Raw genomic sequence first — 17,567 nt, 5'->3', positions numbered from 1 at the left:
GTAACAAAAAGTTTTTTTCGTTAGACCTGTATCTTCCCCCATTTTTGGTATTGTTAGACACGCTTTTGACACTGAACCATGGTGGTTGACTGGTTTATTGTACCATCTCTCCATCATGAGCTGTGCGAGCAGTATTGTTTGCTAAGCTATTAATACATGAACAACGGGGGATTTTGTGGTTCCTATATTCAGTTGTTTAATAATATATTTTCTTCGAGTTTGAAAATGAAAAAGTTCCTTCGCAAACAAGTTTCTTGAAAAGTATTTAGTTTTGGTTAACAAAAAGAGTTCTTGTTAGGCCCATGTCGTCCTTCATTGTTGGTATTTTAGTTATGCTATCGACATTGAACTATGGCGTTGACTGGTTTATTGTCCCATCTCCACCACGAGTTGTGCAAGCACTATTGTTAGCTAAGCTATTGATGCTTAACCATGGGGGGTTTTGTGTTTCTTACAGTTTGTTTTCTATCAATATTTTTTCAGAGTTCGTAAATAAAAAGTTGCTTATTGTATTAGCTGGGATCCTGTAAAATGTCTTAGAACTTGCTCGTAGTGAAAACGCAATTACTTTTCGTGGAATTTTTTTTCAGTTGATATAATTTTGGGTTGTAGTTGAATGGTTTCTGCATGAATATCTCTTGTAACCAAAGACATGGTTCCCACTCAAGATTAATGCTGGCAATTGGTTTCTTTTTATGGTTGGCTCGTGTTTCAAATTCGACAGGTAATGTGCACGTCACAGTAAACTATCGAGTTATGTGGGCGGATATTGGATCAGCTGAATCTATTCAAAACTCCGTAGGCCATACTGATTGTGTTGTAAGCATATACACATCTTTTTCTTTCATCGTTTATGAGTAACCTTTTATTAATTTTTTATTTCTTTCGTACTTCTAAACAAATTTGTGATTTCGGCAAGTTCCTTTTGAAGTCAAACTATTGGCAGTTGTGAGTTTTACTGCTTGATTCCTTATTTTAAGTTGTTTGTGTAGCAGTTCGCTGATTTTCAGTTCAATTTTAGGGATTTGCATTACGGTTGTTGCTGCAATCTACCACCTGAAGCAATTAAAATAATCATATCGAGTTCTTATGGCGGTCTGTGTCGGGTTTTCCTTCTCGTACGAAAACGATCAATCTACTGATACTTGCAGGAACCTACAGTACTTGAAGTATTCTCCTGCAGTAGTGGTTTTCTGTTTAAGAACTGGGTTCTTTTGTTTTCCTTCTAATTGAACTTTAATGTTTCAGTTTCTTTTTATTTCTTCATTCGGTTGTCTACTTGAATTGATAGACATAATTTATTTTTCGTTCTCCTTATCAGTGATCTTCATGATGGGGTGTCCTATTCCGCCGTAGTGTTGGTAGGAGGACTGTGGTCAGCATTGTGAAGTTAACTGAGTGAAGTGGGCTTATGGACTTGCTTCTTTGATTTTATCCTTGTTTGAGAATTATAATTAACACATCAAAAACCATTTGATGTTTCCCAGGGGTTTGCAACGAGATGCGGCCTGATTCTCTCTTCAGGATGTTATTACCTAATTGCCTACCCAAGTATTTTCCGAATCATTCAAGAAGCTGGTACCTGGCTGTCTTCCTCAAATGCCCAAGAGAAAAGTATGTTTCGCTTATCTTTTAGTTTGTAACTTGTATAAATTGAGAAATTTGGTCTATATTTTGTTCCCTAACGTGTTGTGGGACCCTTTTCTTTGTTCTTGGTGTTTTAGGACAACTGTGGTTATGGTGAGAAGTTAATTTGTCATGCTATGTGCACGATAAAATCCACATCAGGATCGCCTTTAATACTTGTTGTACTTGTGGTTTAAACCAGTAATTGTTTATTGATTGGATTGCCCCCAAAGGGGAAATCACATATTCATGTTCTTAAAGTTGAGCCCCAGCTGTGTCGAATTAATATTAATAATGAGAGAAGGATATGTACGAAGTGTGGAAGAGGAAAAGTTACAGCAAAAAACCTTCATGTGTGTGAAGTCTAGCTTATGAGGAAGATTGGGCTCTGTTTCTATAGGGGATTGTCTAGTTTAGCGTTCTCCTCTCAGTTCTTACTTCTTAGCGGGATCATTGTAAATGTAAAATTGGTAACTTCAATTTTCATTTTCTTTCTCAGAGGTCCCTTTGACAGAATATTTATTCCCATTCCCGATGGGTTAGCCTAAAGTGACCTTCATGCGATGCTTATATTTGTGATCGGGTCTTTTTGGTAGGTCAACTATGAGGTGTTAATCGTGATGTATCTGAAGGGGTCTCTCTTAACTTGCTTCAACTTTTATCCTTGTTAGATTAGTAATAATTGAAACATGCAAAATCCATTTGTTTTTTTTCCGAGGGGGGGAGGGGGTCTCGTGTTCTCCATAGATTGCGTAGAATTCTTCCCTGTCGTTGGTTTATCCTTCTCTCTCTATGAGGGGTTACCTATTTATATCGCTAACATTCTATGTTATTCCAGGGATGTGAGAATCGTACTTATTCCAGGGAGACATTACAGTGTTATGTGAAATGCAGGGTTCTCCTCTCATCTATTGTCCTGTAGAAGTCTTCGTCCTTGAATCTTCTTTATGAATGTGTTAGTTATGTAAATATAGAAACAACGAATCTAATTAACACTTTTTCAGGAGCCTACAATACTCAAAAGTACTCTTGCGTTGTAATGGTGATCTATTTAAGGGTGAGGTTCTTTTTATTTGTGAATATCTAATTGAACTTCTTTCTTTCAGTTTGTTTTTTTCTTCATATCTTCTTGAATTGATGTACGTATTTGTTTTTTCTTCATATCTTGAATTGATGTACGTATTTGTTTTTCTTCTCTTTCTCAGGCATCTTCATGATGGGACGACTACTCTTATTCTGCCATGTTAATGTCAGAGAGGCGATGGGTTAAAAAGCCATCCTACTTTGTTTCTTTTTACGTTGTTCGTACTCTCAATAACATAAGTACCCATTTAATTCTTAATGGTTTGCTTTGATGATTGGAGTCAACTTTATCAAGTCAACTGTGTGAAGGGGGCTTTATCTGAACTTGCTTCTGTGATTTTTGTCCTTGTTGAGAAACTATAATTAATGCAAGCAATTTGATGTTTCCCAGGGATTTTCAACTTGGACCAACTCCAGGGCACAGTTCTAGTTTCCTTTGAAGGGGTCTTTTCTTATTTTATCTAGTTACGTAAGTATTCTCTGTAAGAGGGTGTTAATACCTAATTATCTATATTTATTCTTTAGGAATTTGCGATATTCAAAAATATGGATCCCGTCTTTCGCTTATGGCCTTTTTCGGGAGAACGCTACCATTTAAATTTCTTACGGTCTCTTGTGGTTCTCTCTAGCATAAAACTTGAGGAATTTTCTGTAACGATTTTGTTTATTGTTGGCAATTTGGTATTCTGGGACAACGGTGGTGTATAGAGAAGCTTCCCGTCTGAAGTTAAATGTGGAAGAAGTGAGTTTTTGTCGTGAGTTTCATTTGGATAATAACTCTAAATTTTTTGTGTCTAGTAGTTCTTTTTTTTATAATGATAAGCGGGAGAAGCCCGAACCGAATACAATGAAATAAAACTAAATAAAACAACAAAGAAATCAAATTACATCATTTCATTAGCCCCACCATTTCCTCATTCTCACTGTCCCTCTAGAGTCCGCATTAACAATGTTGACTAGTTCCACCGGCAGTTGACTGACATTCAAGTGAGTTACTCCCGGTCCGAGCCTCATCTTTGACAAGTGATCAACAGCTTGGTTTGCTTCCCTATAGACATGAAACACCCGAAAACTCTGAAATTGGCTCTTAAGCCTCTGAACTCTCTTCCATAAACGCCTTACCTCCATGGTAATTTCTGATTTGGTTTTGCAAGAAGTAACTTGATATTCATCGAATCAAGACCAAGTTTAACTTCCTGCAGCCCAGCACTAAGTGCTAACTCTAATCCCAACTCAACACCCTGCAATTCATGTATAAAGATAGTTTGTCCATCAACCTGACCCGTGGCTGCTCTAACAACAATCCCCTCCGAATCTCGAATAATGGCTCCATACCCCGCATCCACCTCGTTCAGAGCACCATCGGTATTAATCATATATCTCCCTGTCATCGGCCGAGTCCATTTACATGAAGTATAGACCGGCTTTTGAAGAGAGATAGTAAGATTCCATCGATCAATGGTCCTCCGATTCTCCTCAGTATCTTCAAACCGTTTGGTAATAGTATTCATCTTGATCCGCACTTCATCGCAAATAGTATGAATAATCAGCCCCAGTGACATAACATCACCTCTAAATACCCTCAGTAGTTGCTTAGTTGTATTTGGTGTACATGTCTTAGAATTCATCTTGGTCGATTGCTTTATCGAGTTCGGATACACGTGCAGAAGTCTTGGTTCCTGAAGCGGGTTTTCAATTCTAAGTTGATTATTTCGCGGGGTTTCTGTTTCGTGTATTTCTTAATGGTTCAATTGTTGACCAATTGGGATTCTTTCATTAGCAGCGGGACAGCATTATGGAGGGTTAGCTACTAAAAATCGGATAATTTCCTGGTGGAAAATAGTAACACTTGACCTAAAAATATGTTTTTCTTGTTTAATTGATTGTTTCAATGGATGTTATTTCCCAGTGGGGGATATCTGTTCCATGCTTTTTTTTTTTGTCATTAATCAGCAGGCATAAGGGAGCCAGGGGCCTAAAACAAACAACACAGAGTCCCAAACAGAAGACTCACAAGCTCAAAGAGAAACAAAACTAAATACAATCATTTAACTCTCCTCCTCACAACCCCAAGCTTATCATCTTTCACCACTCTCTCAACAGAATCACCCAAAGAGGCAGCACTAAGAACCACCCTTCCCAACTCCACTCTAGCCTTAGATAAAAGATCAGCCACTTGATTAATTTCTCTGAATACATGTTGGACAGCACAATGGTCAAAAGAACCCATAAGACACTTAATCTTTTGCCACAGGAAGAGAGATCTCCAAGGGGGAACAGACCCTGACTTAGACAGAAGCCCACAAACCAAACTAGAATCGGTGGCAACCACCACCCTCTTAAGGCCAAGAGAACTAGCAAGCTCCAACCCAGCGGCAACCCCCTCCAACTCATGGTGCAACACACTGATGGGCCTGGAACCACCACAAGCTGCAATCACCACATCACCGAAGCTATCTCTTATCACACATCCATAACCAGCAGCAGTCAAACTATAAGATCCATCTGTATTAATCAAATGAGTGCCAAAACCTGGTTTCTGCCATACACAAACCATTGTCTTCAGAGGAGTGAACACCCAAGAGAAGTTCCATTTAGCAGCAACTAACCTGGTAGCAGCATTGTCCCTAACAGACTTACAAACACATGACATTTTCATCTTAACATCAGAAATAATTCTGAAAGAAGTAGCCTCCCAGCTTTCAAAAGTACCTGCAAATACTCTCCTGTTCCTCTCTCCCCATACATGATAGATGCAGGCATTGAAGGAAAGCCTCCCCAACAGACCCAAAGGGCCACTCCTGCCAAAAGTAGCAGTAAACCAAGAGATCTCCCCCTCCCAAGAGCCCCAACTGAGCTTAGAAACATTGAGCATATCAAAAAGTTTATACCAAATGGCCCTTGAGAATTCACAGCCAAATAGAAGATGGTAATCATAAAAGGTGAGAGGAGAGAGAAAATCCCGTAAGGAGAGAGAAAGTGGTGATTTTCTAGGGTTTTGTGATCAGAAATCTTGATTTCTGGTCTGGTTTCTCTCCGGCAATGATTGATTCTCATATTGGAATTGATCCTAGCATGAGGGATGAAGGAGAAATCGGTGAAGGAAGGTTTTTATTGGCTGCAAACCGTTTACCAAGTGAAGATGAAGAGGAAGAGATGAATGAGGAAACCTCACTGGTTTCATGTGAAGAACAACCAAAAACAGTTATGGATACTACTCATTCAGTTGGTCTTCTCTTTAAGGCAACATCAAAATCAAAACTGAATGGTGATGGGTCTACATCACAAGTTCAGCAAGGAGTAACTACAGCTCCTGTTCGTGCAAATGAAAAAAGAACAGTAATGGGGAAGAAGATGGTATTGGGTAATAGTCCACTAGCAAATGCTATACGTAACAACATGTTCTCGGGAGTTCTTCGGAATCCAATAAGCGAAACAAACAGAATCATAACAAACTCGGCTGAATACTCACCATGTGCAACACCGATTGAAAACTCAGAGGGAATTAGGGTTTCGGCAGAAACTAGGTTTTCCAATGGAGAGGGACGACAAGGTGTTAGGCCTGATCAGGTGAGTGCTTTTAAAAATATCCATGGTGATTTACACGGACCTGTTAATTGGAGTTCTCTATTTACAAAACAGCAAGTCTTAAAACGTGCTGAACTGAGTTATTTCCCACCTAAGGAGAGAGATGGAAACCTAATTGTTGAAGTGAATGCTACTGAATTCACACATGAAATTAAAACTTTCGAAGATATTCTTATTGGCAGCTTTGTTGGTGAAAGGTTGGGGTATGGATTGGTGCATAGTGTGCTGTTGAAACAATGGAAACCGAGAGGGGATATGAAGCTCACTGTGCATGGTAATTCAGCTTACGTTATAAAGTTCTCTTCGTCGGATGATAGATGAAGGGCATTGGAACATGAGCCGATATTTATTGCGGGGAGACTCTTTGTAGTTCGACAATGGAAACACAATGTTGAACAAGAGCTTCAAGAATTGAAAACTATACCTATTTGGGTCTGTTTTCGGAACATTCCACTTTTGCTTTGGAATACGAAAGGAATCTCTTATATTGCTAGCGTGGTGGGTGTACCTCTCATGCAAGACAGTCGTACAGAATCGAAAGAGAGGATGGCATTCGCACGTGTGTGTGTGGAGGTAAAAGTTGATAAGAGTTTACCGGATGAAGTAAACATTCGAGTTAAAGAGGGGTCTTCCGATTACATGGTAAAAGTGCAAATGGAGTATTCATGGAAGCCGGATAGGTGTGAAGGGTGTCAAGTATTCGGTCATGCTGATTCAGATTGTCCTAAACAACCAAAATCTTTTGGTCACCCTACTGTCCCTACTAGCGATACAAACCAATCAAAGGGTGATAACCGAACAGCAAGTTCTAATAAGCAACAATCTGACCAACGGGTTTTGATATCCTCGGGGAAGAGTAATAATAACTTAATTGGGAGGCAACAAGGTACTCAAAAAGTCCATGGGGCTGCAGCAAACCGAGCTGGTGGTGGTCGTAAACGCCCAACAACATTGACAAATCGAGAATCAGGCCAACATAGTGTGGAGGAGGGACGAGACAGAAATGGTGATTGGTTGGTGGTTCCATCGAAATCAAATCAGTTCACTATAGGTACGGGTCAAATGGAAAAGTCAGATCAACCACGTAGAAAGATGGCAAAGAAGGCGTTGATTCCAATTGCACAACATGGTTCGGCTGGTATCTTATCAGGTAATTCTTTCTTAGCCTTGTCAAATTCAGATGATACCGACTCGGAAACTCGTCTCCGAGAGCCAGAGGGGGAGGCCTCGGGAAGAGATCACAATTTTCATGATGAAGAAGATCACTTGATGCATAGCTCACAATCTGAACTAGACCCTCACATGAGTATTACGAGAGAAGACAGCAACCTAGAGACCTCCACGGCGGTCGAAAAACCCTCCCAATAGTTTTAATGATTAATCTTGCATGTTGGAACGTGAGAGGTCTTAATGACTCTCTCCGTACGAAGAGTGTGTGTGATTTTATGCGATTAAATAGAATTGATTTATGTGGATTTCTAGAAACTCATGTCCAGGAAATCAATAAGACTCGCATTCAGCGAAGCCTTAATTCTAGCTGGACTTTTATTGATAACTATGTGGCTGCCCCGGGAGGTCGGATATGGATTGGATGGGACCCGAGTAGGGTTGATTTCACTGTGTCCCATGTTGGGGGACAAGTTATTGCAGGTGGTGTTCGGTTTCCAGATGGTTCGGGTTTTCTCTTGGCAGTGGTGTATGGAAGCAATAACACCGTTCGTCGCCGGGAACTTTGGAGGGACCTTGAGTTTCTTATGATGGGCCCTGAGGCTCCGTGGTTAGTGCTAGGTGACTTTAACACCACGATGCTGGCCAACGAGAAGAGAGGCGGTAATTGCTCACCGTCTCAAGGATCCAATGAGATGTTCGATTGTGTTACCGACCTGGGATTGTTCGATTGCCCGTTTACAGGTTGTTTCTACACATGGTCTAACAGGCAGATGGGAGCTGCTAATGTCAGTACCAAGATTGACCGGGCTCTCATTAATAGTGGTTGGTTGACCTGTTTTCCTCTAGCTAAGGCAGATTTCCCACCGCCTGGGGATTCAGATCACTCTCCTATCATTATTCCTCTTGTTGCACCTAACTTAAACCGGCGCACTCCGTTTTGGTTCTTCAATGCCTGGACGGAGGATTCCACGTTCCGAGCTCTTGTTGCTGATGTATGGAAGGTGTCAGTACGGGGTAATCCGATGTTTCGAATGGTGACTAAACTTAAGGCTTTGAAGGCTCGGTTGAATGAATGGAAGAAAGATCGGTTCAATGGGGTGACAAACCAGGTAACCATTAACCGGAATTTTTTACATTCAGTGCAGGTCAGATTACAGGGAGATCCAGCAAACCCGGTTCTACGGAGGCAAGAGAGAGTAGCTACTGAAAACTATAGTAACGTTGTACGGGCTGAAACAGCAATGCTCCGACAACGTGCTAAAGTTGAATGGCTCACTCTCGATGACAGCAATACAGCTTATTTCCACAACTCTATTAAGGAGCGGAAGTCACGGAACACTATCACTCGACTCACCAGAGAGGATGGTTCGGTGGCTGAGGATCCAGTGGAAATAGCCAATATGTGTGTGGATTTCTATCGGGACTTATTCGGTCGGGATGATGAGGACAATGAAGCATTAGATCACATATCTAATGTGGAGTTCTCACGCCCGCTGACGGAAGCTGAAGGAGCTCTTCTTACTCTGAGGGTGACCAGAGATGAAATATATGCTGCTTTCCAAACTATCGGTTCTGAGCGATCGTCAGGGCCGGATGGGTTCTCTTCTCACTTTTTTAAGGCGTGTTGGTTGGTCGTGGGAGATGACTTTGTGGAGGCTATTCAGAACTTCTTCAGCTCTGGGAAACTTCTCAAAGAGGTAAACTCTACTTTTGTGACTCTTATTCCTAAAATCGATAATGCTTCTTCAGTTTCAGACTTTAGAGACCTATATCTTGTTGCAATGTGTTGTATAAATGCATTACCAAGATACTCACTATACGACTGAAAGGAGTTATTTATTCGATGATTAGTCCAAACCAGTCAGCCTTTATTTCTGGCCGTACCATTCAGGACAATATCATGTTAGCCCATGAGATTGTCCGGAATTACCATCGACCCACAGGTCCAGCTCGGTGTACGGTTAAGATTGACCTTAAGAAGGCATATGACACAGTCCGTTGGTCTTCACTATTCTCAGTCCTCGGTAAGTTTCATTTTCCAAGGATATTTATAGAATGGATACGGGCTTGTGTTACTACGTCTAAGTTCTCTATTCTGGTCAACGGTGAAGCCCATGGTTATTTTGATGGGAAACGGGGCTTACGTCAAGGCTGCCCGATATCTCCATATTTGTTTGTTTTAATGATGGAGGTATTCGCGGTTCTTATTGATCGAGAGGAAAGGGCAGGTCGGTTCTTGTTACACCCTCAGTGTCTAGTCCCGAAGGTTACTCACCTTTGTTTTGCAGACGACCTCATGGTTTTCTTTCGAGGAGACACGGGTTCGGCTCAAGCTCTAAAAGGTGTGCTAACTGGTTTTCATCGGGCAACGGGGTTGCATGCCAACGTGCTTAAGAGTACTATCTTCTTTGCTGGTCTTTCGGCTCAAGGTCAGAGTGATATCACCACTATCCTGGAATTTGGTACTGGTTCTCTGCCTATTCGATACCTAGGATTGCCCCTCATATCTTCTCGTCTTACCTATAGTCATTGCATCCCGTTAATCGATAAAATCAAGGGACGAATCCAATCTTGGAAGAGTCGCTTCTTATCGTTTGCGGGGCGTGTCCTTCTCATTAAGGTGGTTTTGAACAGCATGTTGCTATATTGGGCAGCGGTGTTTGTTATTCCCAAAAGGGTTTTGAATTTTTAAGCATTACCTAGGGTGTACTAACATCCTCAAAACACTTTTAATTTTTTTAATTTTAACAAGTTACTTAGGGTGTACAACACTCTCTTTTGAGGGTGTTGTACACTCCCACCCCATTTATTTGTAATTGGTGTAGTACAAAAGAGGTTTTACTTTATTTTTTTTACTTAGATTTTTTTTTTGTTGAAACAAACTAAAATTTATTTTCAAAAAAATAAACAAATAAAGTGGTAAAGATAGTCCCACACCTAAACCACAAAATATAAAGTAAATGTGGAGAGTCTTTATACAACTTTTTTTCAATAAAATAAACAAAGATATGACATAGACTCTAAAGTTTTTGTACATCACAATTTTTTACTTGAAAAAAATGTAATATTTCTTTTATTACTTTTTTTTTACAAGTAAAAAATATTTATGAATGGGTGGGAGCCACGGGAGCGACTACAGGAACGCCACGGAACGGCCACGTGAACGACTACCGGAACGCCACGGAACGGTCAGAAACGCAACGGGACGGAACGGCCCGTTGGCCACCACTACTTTCATGGTGTAAGAACCCCTCTCACCAGCTGCCCAAATGAGAGAATCTTCCCCTCCACCAATCTCTCTATCTCAGAAAATCTATCAGCAATTGGCTCAAACTCAGCAGCAGCCATGAAAGGAGCTTGCCAAGTACCATTTGAAATACAACAGCTCACCTTAGCCTCTTTGTGGAGCCTACTGTCCATCCTGAAAAAATCAGACAGAAACCTCTCTAACACACCCAAAGGGTGCCAATTATCAACCCATAAGCTAATACTCTGACCATTACCAACCAAGTACACAACAAACTTTAGCCCCAAGGACCTGAACTGAAGGATTCTCCTCCAACTCCAAGAAGCATTATCAGGAACATCCAAAGTCCAGAAGCATCTTCCTCTGATAAGATGACTCTTGACCCAAGCCACCCATAAGGTATTCTTATCTCTAACTAAGTCCCAAAGAAGCCTAAGATTAGCAGCAACATTAAGCTTCCTTAGATTCAGGGCACCCTCAGCATAAGGAGAGCAAACAGTGACCCATTGAACTACAGCATGACCAACTTTCATATCTGGACCATTCCACAAAAATCTCATGATAATCCTATTCAACTCATCAATGGCTCTCAAAGGTAGAACAAATATACTAAACCAGAATTGAATAATACCATAGAGGACAGAGGAAACTAAGGTAAGTCTGCCAGCATAAGATAGAAACTTCACCTTCCGAGACTTGACCCTAGCCAAAATTCTATCAAATAGAGGCATACAGTCTGAAAATTTCAGCTTGGTGGAGATCAAAGGAACCCCCAAATATCTCACAGGTAAGAAGCCACACACAAACCCCAACCTGCTCTTCTGATTCACTCTAAGGTCAGTACAACAAAAGAACTCATCCAGGGCCAAAGCTAACCCACTAGCAGATTTAAGAGTCCCTTTCATAAACACAAGTAAATCATCAGCAAAACATAAGTGTGTGATCAGAGGTTTAGCACAATTAGTGTGCAGCTGAATATCCCCACTCTTTGCCTTGTTAATTAGCAACACATTCAAAACTTCCATAACAAGGACACAGAGATAAGGAGACATGGGACAACCTTGTCTAATACCCCTCTTCCCTTCAAAGTAGCCAAAAGAAACACCATTCACCATAATAGAGAACTTAGGAGAAGAAATACACACCTTAACCCAATTAATGAATTGAGAAGGGAACCCAAACTTCACCAAAACTTTAAAAAGAGCAGCCCATTCAATGGTATTATAGGTCTTCTGAAGGTCTAGCACACCTAGGAGGCCCTCTATCTCTATGATAATTCCTAGTCAATTTATGAGCAAGCAAAATATTATCTTGGACAACCCTTCCTGATATAAAAGCAGATTGACAAGGATGAATAAGCCCATCAACAACTCCCTTCATTCTCAGAGTTAAGATCTTAGCAATACACTTATAAACCACATTGCAGCAAGCAATTGGTCTAAAATCAGACACTAAGGAAGCATTGGAACTTTTAGGGACTAAGGTAACCAAGGTGGAGTTGACTTCACCTAACAGCTTGCCAGAGTAGAAGAACCTAGAGACAGCTGCAACAAAATCATCTCCCACAATATCCCAACACTTAAGGAAGAAATGAGAAGAAACCCCATCCGGACTAGGAGCTTTGTCTAGAAGAATGGTGGATAAAGCATGAAATATCTCTTCCCTAGTCACCTTCCTAGTCATGTCCATGGCTTGATCAGCAAGTCACATTGCCCTCCAGAGAAACACCATCAAGAGCTGCAAGACCTTCATCACCATAGGAAGAGCAGCCAAACATTTGCTCATAGAATCCAACACATTCAGCTGCAATATCAGCCACCTGCACAAGCTTAACACCCTCATTATTATAGAGAAAAGGAATATAATTTCTAGACCTTCTTTCCTTCAAAGAGTTATGAAAAAACTTGGTATTACTATCACCCAAGTCTACATATTGAACTCTAGATTTTTGCTTAAGCATAGACTCCTCCATTCTGGCTTTGAAAGCAAAGTCAGCAACAACAGCCTTTTCCTTTGCTTTGGTAGAGAGACAGAAAGGTTGCCTATAAAGCTCAGCCTGAGCCTCCTCCATCACCTTCCTGGCAGCCTGAACTTGAGAAGGAAATTGAGAGAACTTCTCCTTCTTCCAAACAAGCAGCATAGCTTTCACCTTCTTCAGCTTAGAGACCAGCCTGAACATAGGGTTACCCATAACCTGCAGCTGCCAAGCAGCTTCCACAATTTTAAAGAATCCCTCTTCCTCAGTCCAACAGTTGAAGAACTTGAACGGCCTAGGCCCAGCACCCACAGACTCTGAAAGAGATACAACACATGGGGAGTGGTCAGAAACCCCCATATGCAGAAACTCAGCTTTAGAATTGGCACATAAATCCAACCATTCAATGTTAATAAGAGCTCTATCCAATTTCTTAGCATTAACTCCCTCACCCTCTTGTTTATTAGTCCAAGTAAAATGACAACCAGAGAATGGGCAATCAAACAGCTTGGACTCATCTATAACTCCCTCACCCTCTTGTTTATTTGGACCTGCCCAGGATCCCAAAGAAGCCATATCCTACCAGCAGCATGACTAGCATAGTTATGGACCCAGCTCCAGGTAGGCAAAAACCTCCTTCTAACCATGTCCTTATTAGTCACATCCACTTGAGTTTCAATAACACCACAAACTCCAAGATTATTAGCTCTAACAAACCTACTGACCTCAGTTGTTTTAAGGGGAGAGTTCAGACCCCTTATATTCCAACAACCCACACTAAACATTAGGATCAGAGTAGGAGACTCTCTTAAACTTTAGAGCTCTCCTATCTTCTTGACCCATAAGCAACAAGTGTCCCTGGGTTGTCCTGAACAGAACCCTGCTTCTGGACCCAACCAGTTGAACAAGAACCACGCACATCCCTAGCATCAGACTCAGTAGCTCCCTGACTAGAGCTGTGGCCAACTCCCAACCTATAGTCTCCCTTAGAGCCCATCTTCACTGTACTGTCAGTAGGTTTAGGTTCCCTCTCTTGGCCTTTTCTTTTAAGAGAACCTTTCCTCCTAACCTCAGTCCAACCTTCCTCTTCCACCATAGGATCCCCATTCTCAAAGTCTCATCATTAGGAATGGCAGCAGCAACTTGTACCTTGCTAGGAGCAACACTAGCTTTATCCTTATTGTTACTATCAACCTTCTTCTGCTTAGGTACCCAAACTTGCTTAACAGGAACTCCACCATTACATCTAGCATCAACATGTCCCAAGATCTTACACTTAGAGCAGTATTGAGGCCTCCAAGCATACTCAACCTGAACACACACCTCCTCTCCATCATCTTCAATAACTGGAATCACATCAGAAAGCACTTTTCCCACTTCAATCTCAATGCAAATCCTAGCATATGACATTCTTCTTTTGGTAGCAGTAGGTCCATCTACAAAGAGTGGCTTACCAATAAAGCTGGCTATGATGGCAATACCTTCATCATACCAGAATCTAAATGGTATATCCTTCAACACAACCCATATAGGAACAGTTTCCAACTTATTAACATCTCTCTCAAAATGTGGATGCCATGGCCTAGCAAGGAAAAGCTTACTACCAATATGAATAGGCTCATGCCCAAGAATTAGCTCCCTATCCTCCTCCAAACTAGCATTAATAATGTAGATAGAATCTTTGAACAAGGTGAAATGAACATTACCTTTAGGCTTCCAGATCTTCAATAAAGTGCTGGTGGCAAATCCAAAAGCAACCTTACCTCCCACAAAGCTACCAACAATGAGATTCTTACAATCTCTCAAATGTTTCTGGTAGGATTCAGAGTCACTAGGAAAACGTACTACCAATCGACCATTAACATCCACAGGTGGAGTCAAGTGCAGAGGTTTCCTACCTGGAACCTCCCTTCTTGCAAACAGAGCATCCCAATTAGGACCACCATTAACCTTAGAGGAGCCCCCACCTTCACTTCCAGTTTCCAAAGGTGCCTTCTGGTTCAAATGGTAGCTCAGCTCAGAGGGCCGACACCCAACCTCAAATCCATCAGCATTCACAGAAGCTGGATTAGACCCAACTAGAACCCTAGCAGGACCTCTCAACCGATTACCCAAACTATAAGATGAAGCCATTTCCTTCTCACCAATCCCATGTTTCAAGGCACCACCTTCACTAACAAGAGAAGGCAAATCCTTACCAGGAGAGGGGAGAAGGACCTTCGTCTCTGATGGCGGTTGCATAGGCAGCAACAACCAACAAGACTAACGGCAAGAACAACAAAAGCCACCGCCGCCTCCAACAAAAAGCGAGACACCACCGCAAAAACCCAGAAAACAAGAAAGGAGGCTGTCGGAAAAAGCCCTAACAAAATCTCACCGCCCGGCTCTCTCTCTCTCTCTCCTCTTTTTCTATGTTCGTTCTGGAAGCCTTTCTGTTCCATGCTTTCTGCACTATGCCAATGCCATTCTATAGTTTTGTTTTCGTCTAATTTAGGGTTTATAGTTTTTGGTATGCGTTTTGAACATCTAGATTTAATTCCTTCATCGTTTCTCTGATTAGGCGTGGTATAGATGGGTTGGATTAATTCAAAGGAACAATTTTGTGTTTGGCTAAATGTTTAGTTAAGTTTAAGCACTCATCATATGGGGATGTAGTGGGTAAATTGAAAGGCGTGGATGTCGTGAGAGATCCAATGGCCTCCCTAAATCTTGTACAGTTTCTTTTCTTCTTTTAATATATCAATTCAAATTTTCAAAAAAAAACTAGTATGGGTTGGATTTTCGTTTTTGATCAGTTGATCGTTGTTGCAGATACGATAGTTGTTTTATTTTTGAAATTTCGATTGTCTTTAGGTTCAATTACAAAGTGGTTTCACTTTTGTATTTGATATTGAGGAAGGTAATTAGTTCACTCATAATTACTTTGTAATGGCTTTAGAGTCTGACTGTGATGCCGATCTTATCATGTCTATATGCATATTAAGATCCACATTAAGACCACCTTCAATACGTGCTTTGCTGGTGGTTTAAAGTTTAAACCAATAACAGTTTATTGATTGGATTGCTTATCAGGGGGAAGCATCGATTCATATTCTTCCAATCAAGCTACAACTGTGTGGCGTCCAAGGAAGCTTTCGGACGAACATCAAGACCAACGGTGTCGATGTATCAGATATGTCGGTATAGAAACTTAAACATGATCTAGTTTTTCAATTATTGTTTATCTAGAATCTATTCTTGATTGGGTTTTTCTTCACAGACGTTTAGGTATCCGTTTGTTTTAATGGCTACGGCTGCTTCCGCATAATTTCAGGACATCTTGGCCATTTGTGTATTTCCACCTGGAGTTAAAGTTTGAGAATGTCTTTAAAGTGATTGTTGTTTTGTCCAGTTGGTAGCACACTTCTACAGGGAAATATGCAATGCATTACAGGTTCTTCTGTTCATTGTTAATACTGAAATTTGCAATATAATAAGTTTCACAAAATTCTAATGTTGACCAATGGTTATTCCTTCAGTTTATTACAGGGACAACGTTATGGAGTGTTAGTTTCTGTAGTTCTAATGATATTCTGATGTGGGAAGAGTAACACTCGAATTCTCACTCAATCTGCTTTTCTTTTTAAATTCATTGTGTAGATACTGTCTCATCTTTAGTTTCTCTTTTCTTCCGCTCAATCTGGTTATTTTTCCCTCCATGCGATGAGATAAATGAATCTTGATTTTTTAGCTGTGTAACTTATTTCCAAATGTTGAGATCTACCTGAAGGAGCGATTGGTTTTTGTTGTGAAGGAGGTTTTATATGCTAACTTTGTTCTCTAGTTTATAGGTTCTTTGTTTGACTATTGAGTACAGGCAATTTCTTTCTTCTTCTGCTTGTTGGAAGTCAATGCACTCTGTACCCGGTACTAACCTGATTTAGGAAGTGATGTACCCGAAAAGGTTGCACACCCAAGCGGAGGTATCAAGTAGTAATCCGGCAAAGCCGGGATCGATCCAAGGATAGGAAGGTAGTTTGGATATCGAAGGGTCTTATCCCTCGGTCTAGATATTACAAACGAACTTAGGTGCTGTTTGTTTTTTTCTTAATGTCTGAATCTGAATTTGCTGAATCTGAAGTGTCTGAACTGAATTGGCTGAATCTGAATTGGATAAACTATTTTAGAAATTTGATGTTTGTTTTGTATGTCTGAATTAATATATCTGAGTTACTATTTTGACATTTATACCCTCATTAAAAAAAAACAAACAAACAGCACTTAAAAGTTAGACATTCAAACCCTAATTTTTCTCAACCTACTTTATTTATGAAAACAAAAACAATGAGAGAACCCTAAAATTATTTCCTCTCTTTCTCTGCCGTCCCTCTCTCTAAAGTGCCCCCCTCTCTGTATCTAAAACAATCCCCCTCTCTAGAAAAGAAAGCAATCGGCGACCTTGGAGATCCGGTAAGATTCAGACTACCTTTATCTCTCTATCTCATTCACCCACTCTCTCTATCTCAGACCCTCTTTCTCTCTCTAACAGACTTGAGATGTTAAATCCTCGCCAGATCCGGCGAGGGTTCATCTCTCTCTTTCTCTCCCTGACCCTATCTTTCTAAGAAGTTAAAGATCTGGCTTTGTTTTAGTGAGTGGTGGTGGTGGTTTCTTTGAGTGGTGGTGGTGGTTTCTGTCGGTGGTGGTGGTTTCTTTGGGTGGTGGTAGTGTTTTCATTGGGTGGTGGCGGCAGTTTCATTGGGTGGTGGCGGCGGTTTCATTGGGTGGTGGCGGCGGTTGGCGGCGGTTTCATTGGGTGGTGGCGGCGGTTTCTGTGGGTGGTCGTAATCTCAGTGGTGGCGGTGGTGGTGGTTGTCTCGGTGGTGTGCTGAATAAACT

At 41.0% G+C, this 17,567-nt stretch overlaps 1 long non-coding RNA gene across 1 annotated transcript; it reads left to right on the top strand.

The window, feature by feature from the left end:
* Positions 1 to 1,903: 1,903 nt before the first annotated feature.
* LOC147544059 (uncharacterized) lies at positions 1,904 to 15,869 on the top strand. Its single transcript, XR_015223736.1, has 4 exons — positions 1,904 to 2,683; positions 2,832 to 3,506; positions 4,296 to 4,630; positions 15,117 to 15,869. It is a non-coding gene; the product is annotated as an uncharacterized LOC147544059 (long non-coding RNA).
* The last annotated feature ends 1,698 nt before the right edge of the window (positions 15,870 to 17,567 follow it).

The sequence above is a fragment of the Eschscholzia californica genome, unplaced genomic scaffold, assembly GCF_041429995.1.
Source record: "Eschscholzia californica isolate CP2 unplaced genomic scaffold, dmEscCali1.0.p SCAF_4, whole genome shotgun sequence".
Classification (NCBI taxonomy): domain Eukaryota; kingdom Viridiplantae; phylum Streptophyta; class Magnoliopsida; order Ranunculales; family Papaveraceae; genus Eschscholzia; species Eschscholzia californica.
The sequence above is the reverse complement of the archived record's forward strand: the minus strand, read 5'-3'. Positions and strand labels throughout refer to the sequence as shown.